Here is a 7857-nt window from a genome sequence, read left to right on the forward strand (position 1 = left end):
TGCAATTAATGCAATAAATTTTCATACTGCTGAATAAATACAATATAATCTGGACATTAACAGATAAAAAAATAACATGCTGAATTCAGAATTTACTGACAAGAAAATATTTTCCCCTCAATAATACAAACCTAAGACAGAATTTTTATTGTGTTCAACACTGTTGAGTACTGGGGGTGGGGGGATGTTGAAAATTTCATAGGGAAATAGTACTCGGTGGGGGAGGGAATGCTGAAAATTTCATAGGGAAATAGATTTTATCCTTCCAAAATTCCTGGGGAAAAGATGTCTCTAAAAACCTCTCTACTGTGTAACATTTCAAACATACATAAAAGCGAGGAAAATGAATGTTGTGCACTCTTCATCCAGCTTCAATTATTAACTTATGTCCTGCACTTCTCCCTCCCCTGCAATTATTTGGAAGCAAATCCCAGACAAAAGATGTTCTTTATAAAAACCAAGGCTGGGGCGCCTGGGTGGCTGAGTCGTTAAGCGTCTGCCTTCTGCTCAGGTCATGATCCCAGGGTCCTGGGATCGAGCCCCACATCAAGCCCCACATCGGGCTCCCTGTGCAGCGGGAAGCCTGCTTCTCCTTCTCCCACTATCCCTGCTTGTATTCCCTCTCTTACTGTCTCTCTTTCTGTCAAATAAAAATAAATAAAAATCTTAAAAAAAACACAAAAAACCCAAGGCTAATTCCAGAGACTTTCCTATATTATTAAAGCCTATCTCAGCTGTCAGAACTCATGAATATACTACTTTATTTTTTCGATAAAATGCCTAATGTTCTCCTTCTCTTTTACACTTCACTATATTTTATTCTTGAAGGATCTACTGGAGTATAATGTCCAAAGACCACGAACCTTGTTCTGTTCCTAGATTGACCTTCTTGATGTTGATGCCTAATGACTGGTTAAGTTTTTCCCAAAGTGGCAAAAGATGGGAAAAGTAAACTTGAGTCAAAGAAGAATGATAAATCTAATAAATCAATTACTATCTGTAGTCATAGATGGCAGAGAATAGATTTGTAAGCAAGACTGTGAAGTTAAGGGGCGTCTGGGTGGCTCAGTTGGTTGGACTTCTGCCTTCGATTCAGGTCGTGATCCCAGAACCCTGGGATCGAGCCCTGCGCTGGGCTCCCTGCTGAGCAGGGAGCCTGCTTCTCTTTCTCCCGCTCCCCCTGTTTGTGCTCTCTCTCTCTAATAAATAAATAAAATCTAAAAAAAAAAAAAAAAAAAAAGACTGTGAAGTTAAGATGTGTCACATCAGTTGGCTGTGCATTTCTCAAGGAGTCTCTTCTGCCTTCTTCCACCAGGCAACTTGTTTCACTAGCATTAACCTCCCAATGGGACTCAATAAGAGGTAGGTTTTCTTTAACTCCAGCAGCTCTCCTTGTATAAAAGCAAACCCCCATATCCAGCTGGTGGCTGGAGGAGCAACAAATGACAAAGCAAGGAACTGGTAAGGGGTTTAAAATCTCTTGAGATTAGTATGGTCATATGAACTTTTAAATAAGGCAAATACTTTCTTTTACTGTTTAGAATGAATTAGTTCAGAAAGGAAAGCAAGAGGCTTTTTTTTTTTTTTAAGATTTTATTTATTTATTTGACAGAGAGACATAGCAAGAGAGGGAACACAAGCAGGGGGAGTGGGAGAGGGAGAAGCAGGCTTCCCGTGGAGCAGGGAGCCCGATGTGGGCCTCGATCCCAGGACCCTGGGATCATGACTTGAGTCGAAGGCAGACTTAACGACTGAGTCACCCAGGCACCCCGAGGCTTTTGCTTAATGTCAAAGCCAATATCAGAATTATGAGGTTTTAGGAAGAAGAATATAAGCACTGACCTTGTTCAGAAACTAACTAAATTACCTGTCTAGTTACCCGAGACACTTAACACTTAAAAAGTACAAGAAGCAGTGAAGGTTGCTTATTTAGTCTTTGCCTACCTCAAAGGAATCCTGTACCACAATGTCATCTACCACCTAAGGGGCTCAAAGGTGCTGTGGGGAGCTGTTTCACAACTGCAAAGTATCATAAAGGAAAGTATCATAAAGGAATACAATCTCCTTACTCAAGAAAGGGCCAGGTAACCCCTAAGTATTGCCTGTAAAGCAACTGCAGAATCATACAAAAATTTATTTCATAAAATGAAATGGTGTAATAAAATAATTGTTTTTATGTTTTATGTTTTTATGTCATGAGACATATAGTATAGAATAGTGGTCTCCAACCTGAGTCCACAAAAGGGTCCAATGGAAAGTGTACAGTCACCCATAATAAAGTTGTATAGGCAGATTAAAGTGAGAAATATTTAATTTTGTCTGGGATTATGACTACTCCAGGTAATACCACCGTACCAGTGTCATTCAGAAATGATGACTGGGGAAAAAAAAAAAAGAAATGACTGGTTCTTATTCCTTGATTACTTTTCTTTCTTTCTTCTTTTTTTTTTTTAAGATTTTTTTTAAAAATTTATTTGACAGAGAGAGAGAGAGACAAGCAAGGGGAGTGGGAGAGGGAGAAGCAGGCTTCCCGCAGAGCAGGGAGCCCAATGCGGGGCTCGATCCCAGGACCCTGGGATCATGACCTGGGCCAAAGGCAGACGCTTAACGATGGAGCCACCCAGGCGCCCCTACTTTTCTTTTTTTGAATGGAAAATAATATATGGTGTTTTTAAACAAATATTTTCAAAACAGCAGGCTCACGAGGACCAAGTTGATTCTAGTTCCTAACCTTCAATGTTAAAAAAACAAGACAACAGAAAACAAAAAACTCAGAAATTTTGTTTATTTATTTTAAAGATTTTATTTATTTGACAGAGAGAGATACAGCGAGAGAGGGAACGCAAGCAGGGGGAGTGGGAGAGGGAGAAGCAGGCTTCCTGCTGAGCAGGGAGCCTGATGTGGGGCTCGATCCCAGGACCCTGGGATCATGACCTGAGCCGAAGGCAGACGCTTAACGATTGAGCCACCCAGATGCCCCAAAACTCAGAAATTTTAAAATATAAAGTAAAAGCATATTCTCTGTCTGGAAAACTACCACCTGGAGGCAATATATAGATAATGCTGTATTGTTTTGGAAAATGCTTTTCACCACAGTGAAGAGCTGTTTTCTTGCTATACTCCATGAATGTCAGAGCTACATAAGCCATCTCTTGAAAATCCTTACTTGATCTATTTTATACTTTCCAAATCCCAGGTGAACAACAGACCATACTGAAGTTCTAAGGAATAAAAAATAAGCACACTTTCCACATTCTCAGGAAATATGAAAATTGCTAAAAAATGAAGAAAAATGGCATTCAATGGGTTATTTCAAGTCCATGTAAGGAGAACAAGAATTTATCTCAATTTATTCTTTGCAAAATATTACTAGCCACAGGTGGCGGGGGTGGGGTAGGCTGGGCTGGGGGACTGGTGGGAGGTAAATATGAAGCTATTACATTTTAAAGTAACCTTGTTCATTATTCTTTGCTATTTAATTTTCCACTAAACTGCACAGAGTCCCAGTGGTTCCAAATATTAAGAATAGCCACATGACTCTAAATAAAGAGATATAACCAAGAAAGAGCAAGAAGCAAGATGAAGACAAGATACTACAGATACTAACTACTTCTGAAAACATAACTCTTGCCAAACTTCTTAAAATTTGTTATCAAACAAAGTCAAATGGCCAATTTCTCATTCCTTTACCCTTTCTCTTAAGAAACCATTACTTTATAGTATTCTGGGGTTGGAAGGTTGCTGGTCTGCAGAGGAGATGGAATTGAGTCCTTGCATTGCCATCCATCAGTTGTGGACTTGTGTGATTTATGGAGCTTAAAATGAATCAAGGCGGGGCGCCTGGGTGGCTCAGTTGGTTAAGCGACTGCCTTCGGCTCAGGTCATGATCCTGGAGTCCCTGGATCGAGTCCCGCATCGGGCTCCCTGCTCGGCAGGGAGTCTGCTTCTCCCTCTGACCTTCCCCCCTCTCATGTGCTCTCTCATTCTCTCTCTGTCAAATAAATAAATAAATAAATAAATAAAAAATCTTAAAAAAAAAAATGAATCAAGGCTTAGTACCTATGAAACAGGACTGGCACTTGCAGGGCTGAGGGTTGGAGATGAAAAACTAGAGAAAACATAAATAGGATAGCTGAAGAAAACAGATGAACTGTCAAAGGAGAACGAAAAGACAGTAAGTATAATATTTAGCTATTAAGACCAGAAGAGAGCATATACTTGATAAATACTGTTAAATGAAGGAATAAATAAGTAAATCTTTGAAATTAGTTGAAATTTAGGACAGAAGACAGAAAAATTTTACTCTGTTGCAGATTAGATGATCTCAGGGTTAATATTCATTTGCCTTCCATTTCTTCCTGAGATACTATGTTTTCTGTTTTAATAGTTTTAAGCTGTGTGGTCACAAGCTTGAAAAAGAGAGGTAAGAGGCCAGAGGTAAGAACACTGAAGCATGGCAAGGATTGGAGTAAAGTGGTGGCAGAGGAAATGCAAAAGAAAAGGCCTAGTGATTCTTCTGAAGAAAGAACCAACAGATCTGCTGACTATATACTGGAGATTAAAGAAAAGAATGAATCAAAGATGAGGCCCAAGTTTCTAGCCTAAGAGAATGAAGATGCATTTGCAACAGGGAAATTAAAAGAATATGGGGAAAGAAAATTATGAATCAAATTCAGATATTTTGATTTATAATAAGGAAAAAAACAGTCACTTAGAAATAGCTGGAAAGTAAAGCTGAAATTTTTTTTTTTTTTAAAGATTTTATTTATTTATTCAACAGAGACAGACACAGCGAGAGAGGGAACACAAGCAGGGGGAATGGGAGAGGGAGAAGCAGGCTTCCTGTGGAGCAGGGAGCCCGATGCGGGGCTCGATCCCAGGACCTGGAATCATGACTAAGCCAAAGGCAGACGCTTAACGACTGAGCCACCCAGGCGCCCCTAAAGCTGAAATTTTGATTCAAAAAAAATTTGTATCTCCTAGATATATTTCTGTAACTAGAGTCATCATTTAATAGATGCCAAATATGAAACCAAATATTCATATGCTCTTCAGTTCAAATGTATTTACATTAAATGTGAACAGCACATAGAAGTGAACAAGTCAAAGCAACTAACTTTTCTGAATTCCAAATTCATATCAGGCTTAGAGGAATTAAAATGGCTAAATGAGAATCTGCACTGTTCCTGAAAAATAGCACAAGCACAGGTTCACTGTCAAAGCTGAAGCTAGGAAACAACTCACTCCTAAACTGGATCAATGTATACACAGTAGATGTATACACAGCAGTAGTAATGATTCTGACCATAAAGGAGAAAAGAAGATAAGGAAGATAACATGACACCTTCTCCTGGGATCACTAAATATGTTCTAATATAGAAAGTTGAAGAATTAATGTCCCTTTGAATTCTAATTTACATACCAGTGTTTTCTCAAAAGAAATTCCTAGCTATAAAAGAGGGAATGGCACCAAATGAGTGCTGTGCAAAGGGCGTAAGTGTACTAAGGGCACATTACTACCCCAAATGTCTGTACAGCTGGGGTCCTCAATTTCTAAACGAGGAAGAAAAAGGAGGAGAAGAGGGAAGAACAGAAGGAAATATGCCTGGAGACTGTTCTCCCAACCAAGGTTACTCCTGGCATTTTGGCCATTAAGGCCTCCATGGGCTCTATGCACTAAATGCCAGCATCACTCCCCTCCCCAAGTCTTTTTGACAACCAAAATACTCTCATATTTCCAAAAGCTGGAAGGGATGTTTGTTGGGGGCGGGGGGAAGGAGAACTGAGAGATTCCTGGACATCTGATATCTGACTAAATTTTATAATTCAAGAGTTTTCACAAAAGATGATTCATTCTTTAAATATCTGTAAGCCTTCAATCTTGATTTTACTTGTCAGAATCCAACAAAGATGCCATCATGTTCACTGGCCTGATTTCCTCAGACTCAACCTATTTGAAATACTTAACAAACAAACAAAAATCTAATATAAGGGTGCCTGGGTGGCTCAGTCAGTTAAGTGTCCCACTCTTGATTTCAGCACAAGTCATGGTCTCAGGGTCGTGAGATCGAGCGAGACCTGCATTGGGCTCCATGCAGGCATGGAGCCTGCCTAAGATTCTCTCTCTTCCCCTCTCCCTCTGTGCACCCCCTCAACTCATGCTCTCTCAAAAACAACAAACAACAACACCAAAAAACAAAACACTAATATAACAATAAAATTACTTATTCCAAAGAAGAGAGTGGAAACCCTGTTCTGAGGTTTCTGTATTCCATTAGAGAACACAGACTTGTATAGTATTTGAATGGGTAAATTAACATAGCAGACCATTAAACTCTCAATAGTAAAATAAGGACCTATGGACACAGGTCAACAATCTGTGGTCCTAATGAAACTACTTATAAAATAAGGCTTCCTAAAAATTATATAAGACCAATTCATTTATGATTATTTAAAAAAAAAAATAAGGGATGATTGCATATGAAGGCCCAACATTCACTTCTGGTTCTCCAGAGCAAGACAGACAGTGTAGCTCAATAAACGTCTGTTGACTAGATCAGTAAAAAATAAAACCATATATCATATCACCTCAAATACATGCTTATATTATTTAAGTACAGCTAGCTGTGGCTGATTTCTGAATTGGTCTTCCATTTTTTGTATTCAATGTTTTACAGAACCACTTGATTACTAGGCAGTATTTGTTCACAAATTAATTTTAATTCTCTAAGGATTGAGTTCGTTTCTGAGATTCTACAACCATGTAAAAAATAATTACCAAAAAAAAAGTTCACAGAATTCCAAATTAGAGTTGTAAGAAACCTTAAAACATAGTCTACCCCATGATTAAGTGAATTTATTAGAAATGTCTGAGGGACAAATTTCTCATATAAGACTAAGAAGCAATAAATATGGAAGACCTCTGTTTTTAAGCCATTATTTAGAAAATCAGTATGGAACTGTTTCTAGTTTTTTCCTGACTTCGGCAGCCACTCAGGAAAAAAATTACTTTTATCTCCTTATGGTCTGATAAAAATATGTAAAACATTTGAAGTGAAAATTGAGAAAACTGCTAAGGCTTTTAAAGGTATTACAGAATTTGCAGACTGCTAATCTAGGGAGTTGGAAAGGAAAAGTCCTAATTACAATTCCTAATAGCCTAGTGCTTGTCTTCATAACCTTAAGGGGAAAACTTTAGTAAGACAAATCTGTCCATGATCAATTGAAACAATGTACTTTTAGTGTCTCTTTGTAAACAAAATTGAGATGGGGATATTGTTAGGCATTTCATTTATTCTTCTCAACTACTAGGAACTCTGCTCTCAGGGTGTTTCATGTTTTAATCATATTAACAACAATGTTTCTGATACAATATCCTAAGGTAAGGTACTAAGGTAGTATTAATAACACTTCGTTTCTAGAATTTTAATTTCAAAGAATGACTAAGACATCCTAATTCTTAATTGTATTGCAATGTAACAGGAGCTCTGTCTGATTTAGGTTAATTACGATCCCACTACGCAGACTCTTTTTGGTGTAGTATCTAAATCACTTTGTTAAGCGTTAAGAGATCTGCTAGAGAACCTAGTCAAAGCACTTAATTTAGTTCCTGTTTGCTTTCTCTTCAAATGAAAATGGTGTTAAGAACAGCTGTCCTGGGGCGCCTGGGTGGCTCAGTTGGTTAAGTGACTGCCTTCAGCTCAGGTCATGATCCCAGGGTCCTGGGATCGAGTCCCGCATCGGGCTCCCTGCTCTGCAGGGAGCCTGCTTCTCCCTCTCCCACTCCCCCTGCTTGTGTTCCCTCTCTCGCTGTGTCTCTCTCTGTCAAATAAATAAATAAAATCTTTAAAAAAAAAA

At 38.6% G+C, this 7857-nt stretch overlaps 1 protein-coding gene across 6 annotated transcripts in view; it reads right to left on the minus strand.

The window, feature by feature from the left end:
• TMCC1 (transmembrane and coiled-coil domain family 1) overlaps window positions 1-7857 on the minus strand; it is a 218687-nt gene that overhangs the window by 43038 nt on the left and 167792 nt on the right. The window lies entirely within an intron of this gene.

This window comes from Leptonychotes weddellii, chromosome 1 (genome assembly GCF_054177405.1).
Source record: "Leptonychotes weddellii isolate Sample4059 chromosome 1, ASM5417740v2, whole genome shotgun sequence".
Classification (NCBI taxonomy): domain Eukaryota; kingdom Metazoa; phylum Chordata; class Mammalia; order Carnivora; family Phocidae; genus Leptonychotes; species Leptonychotes weddellii.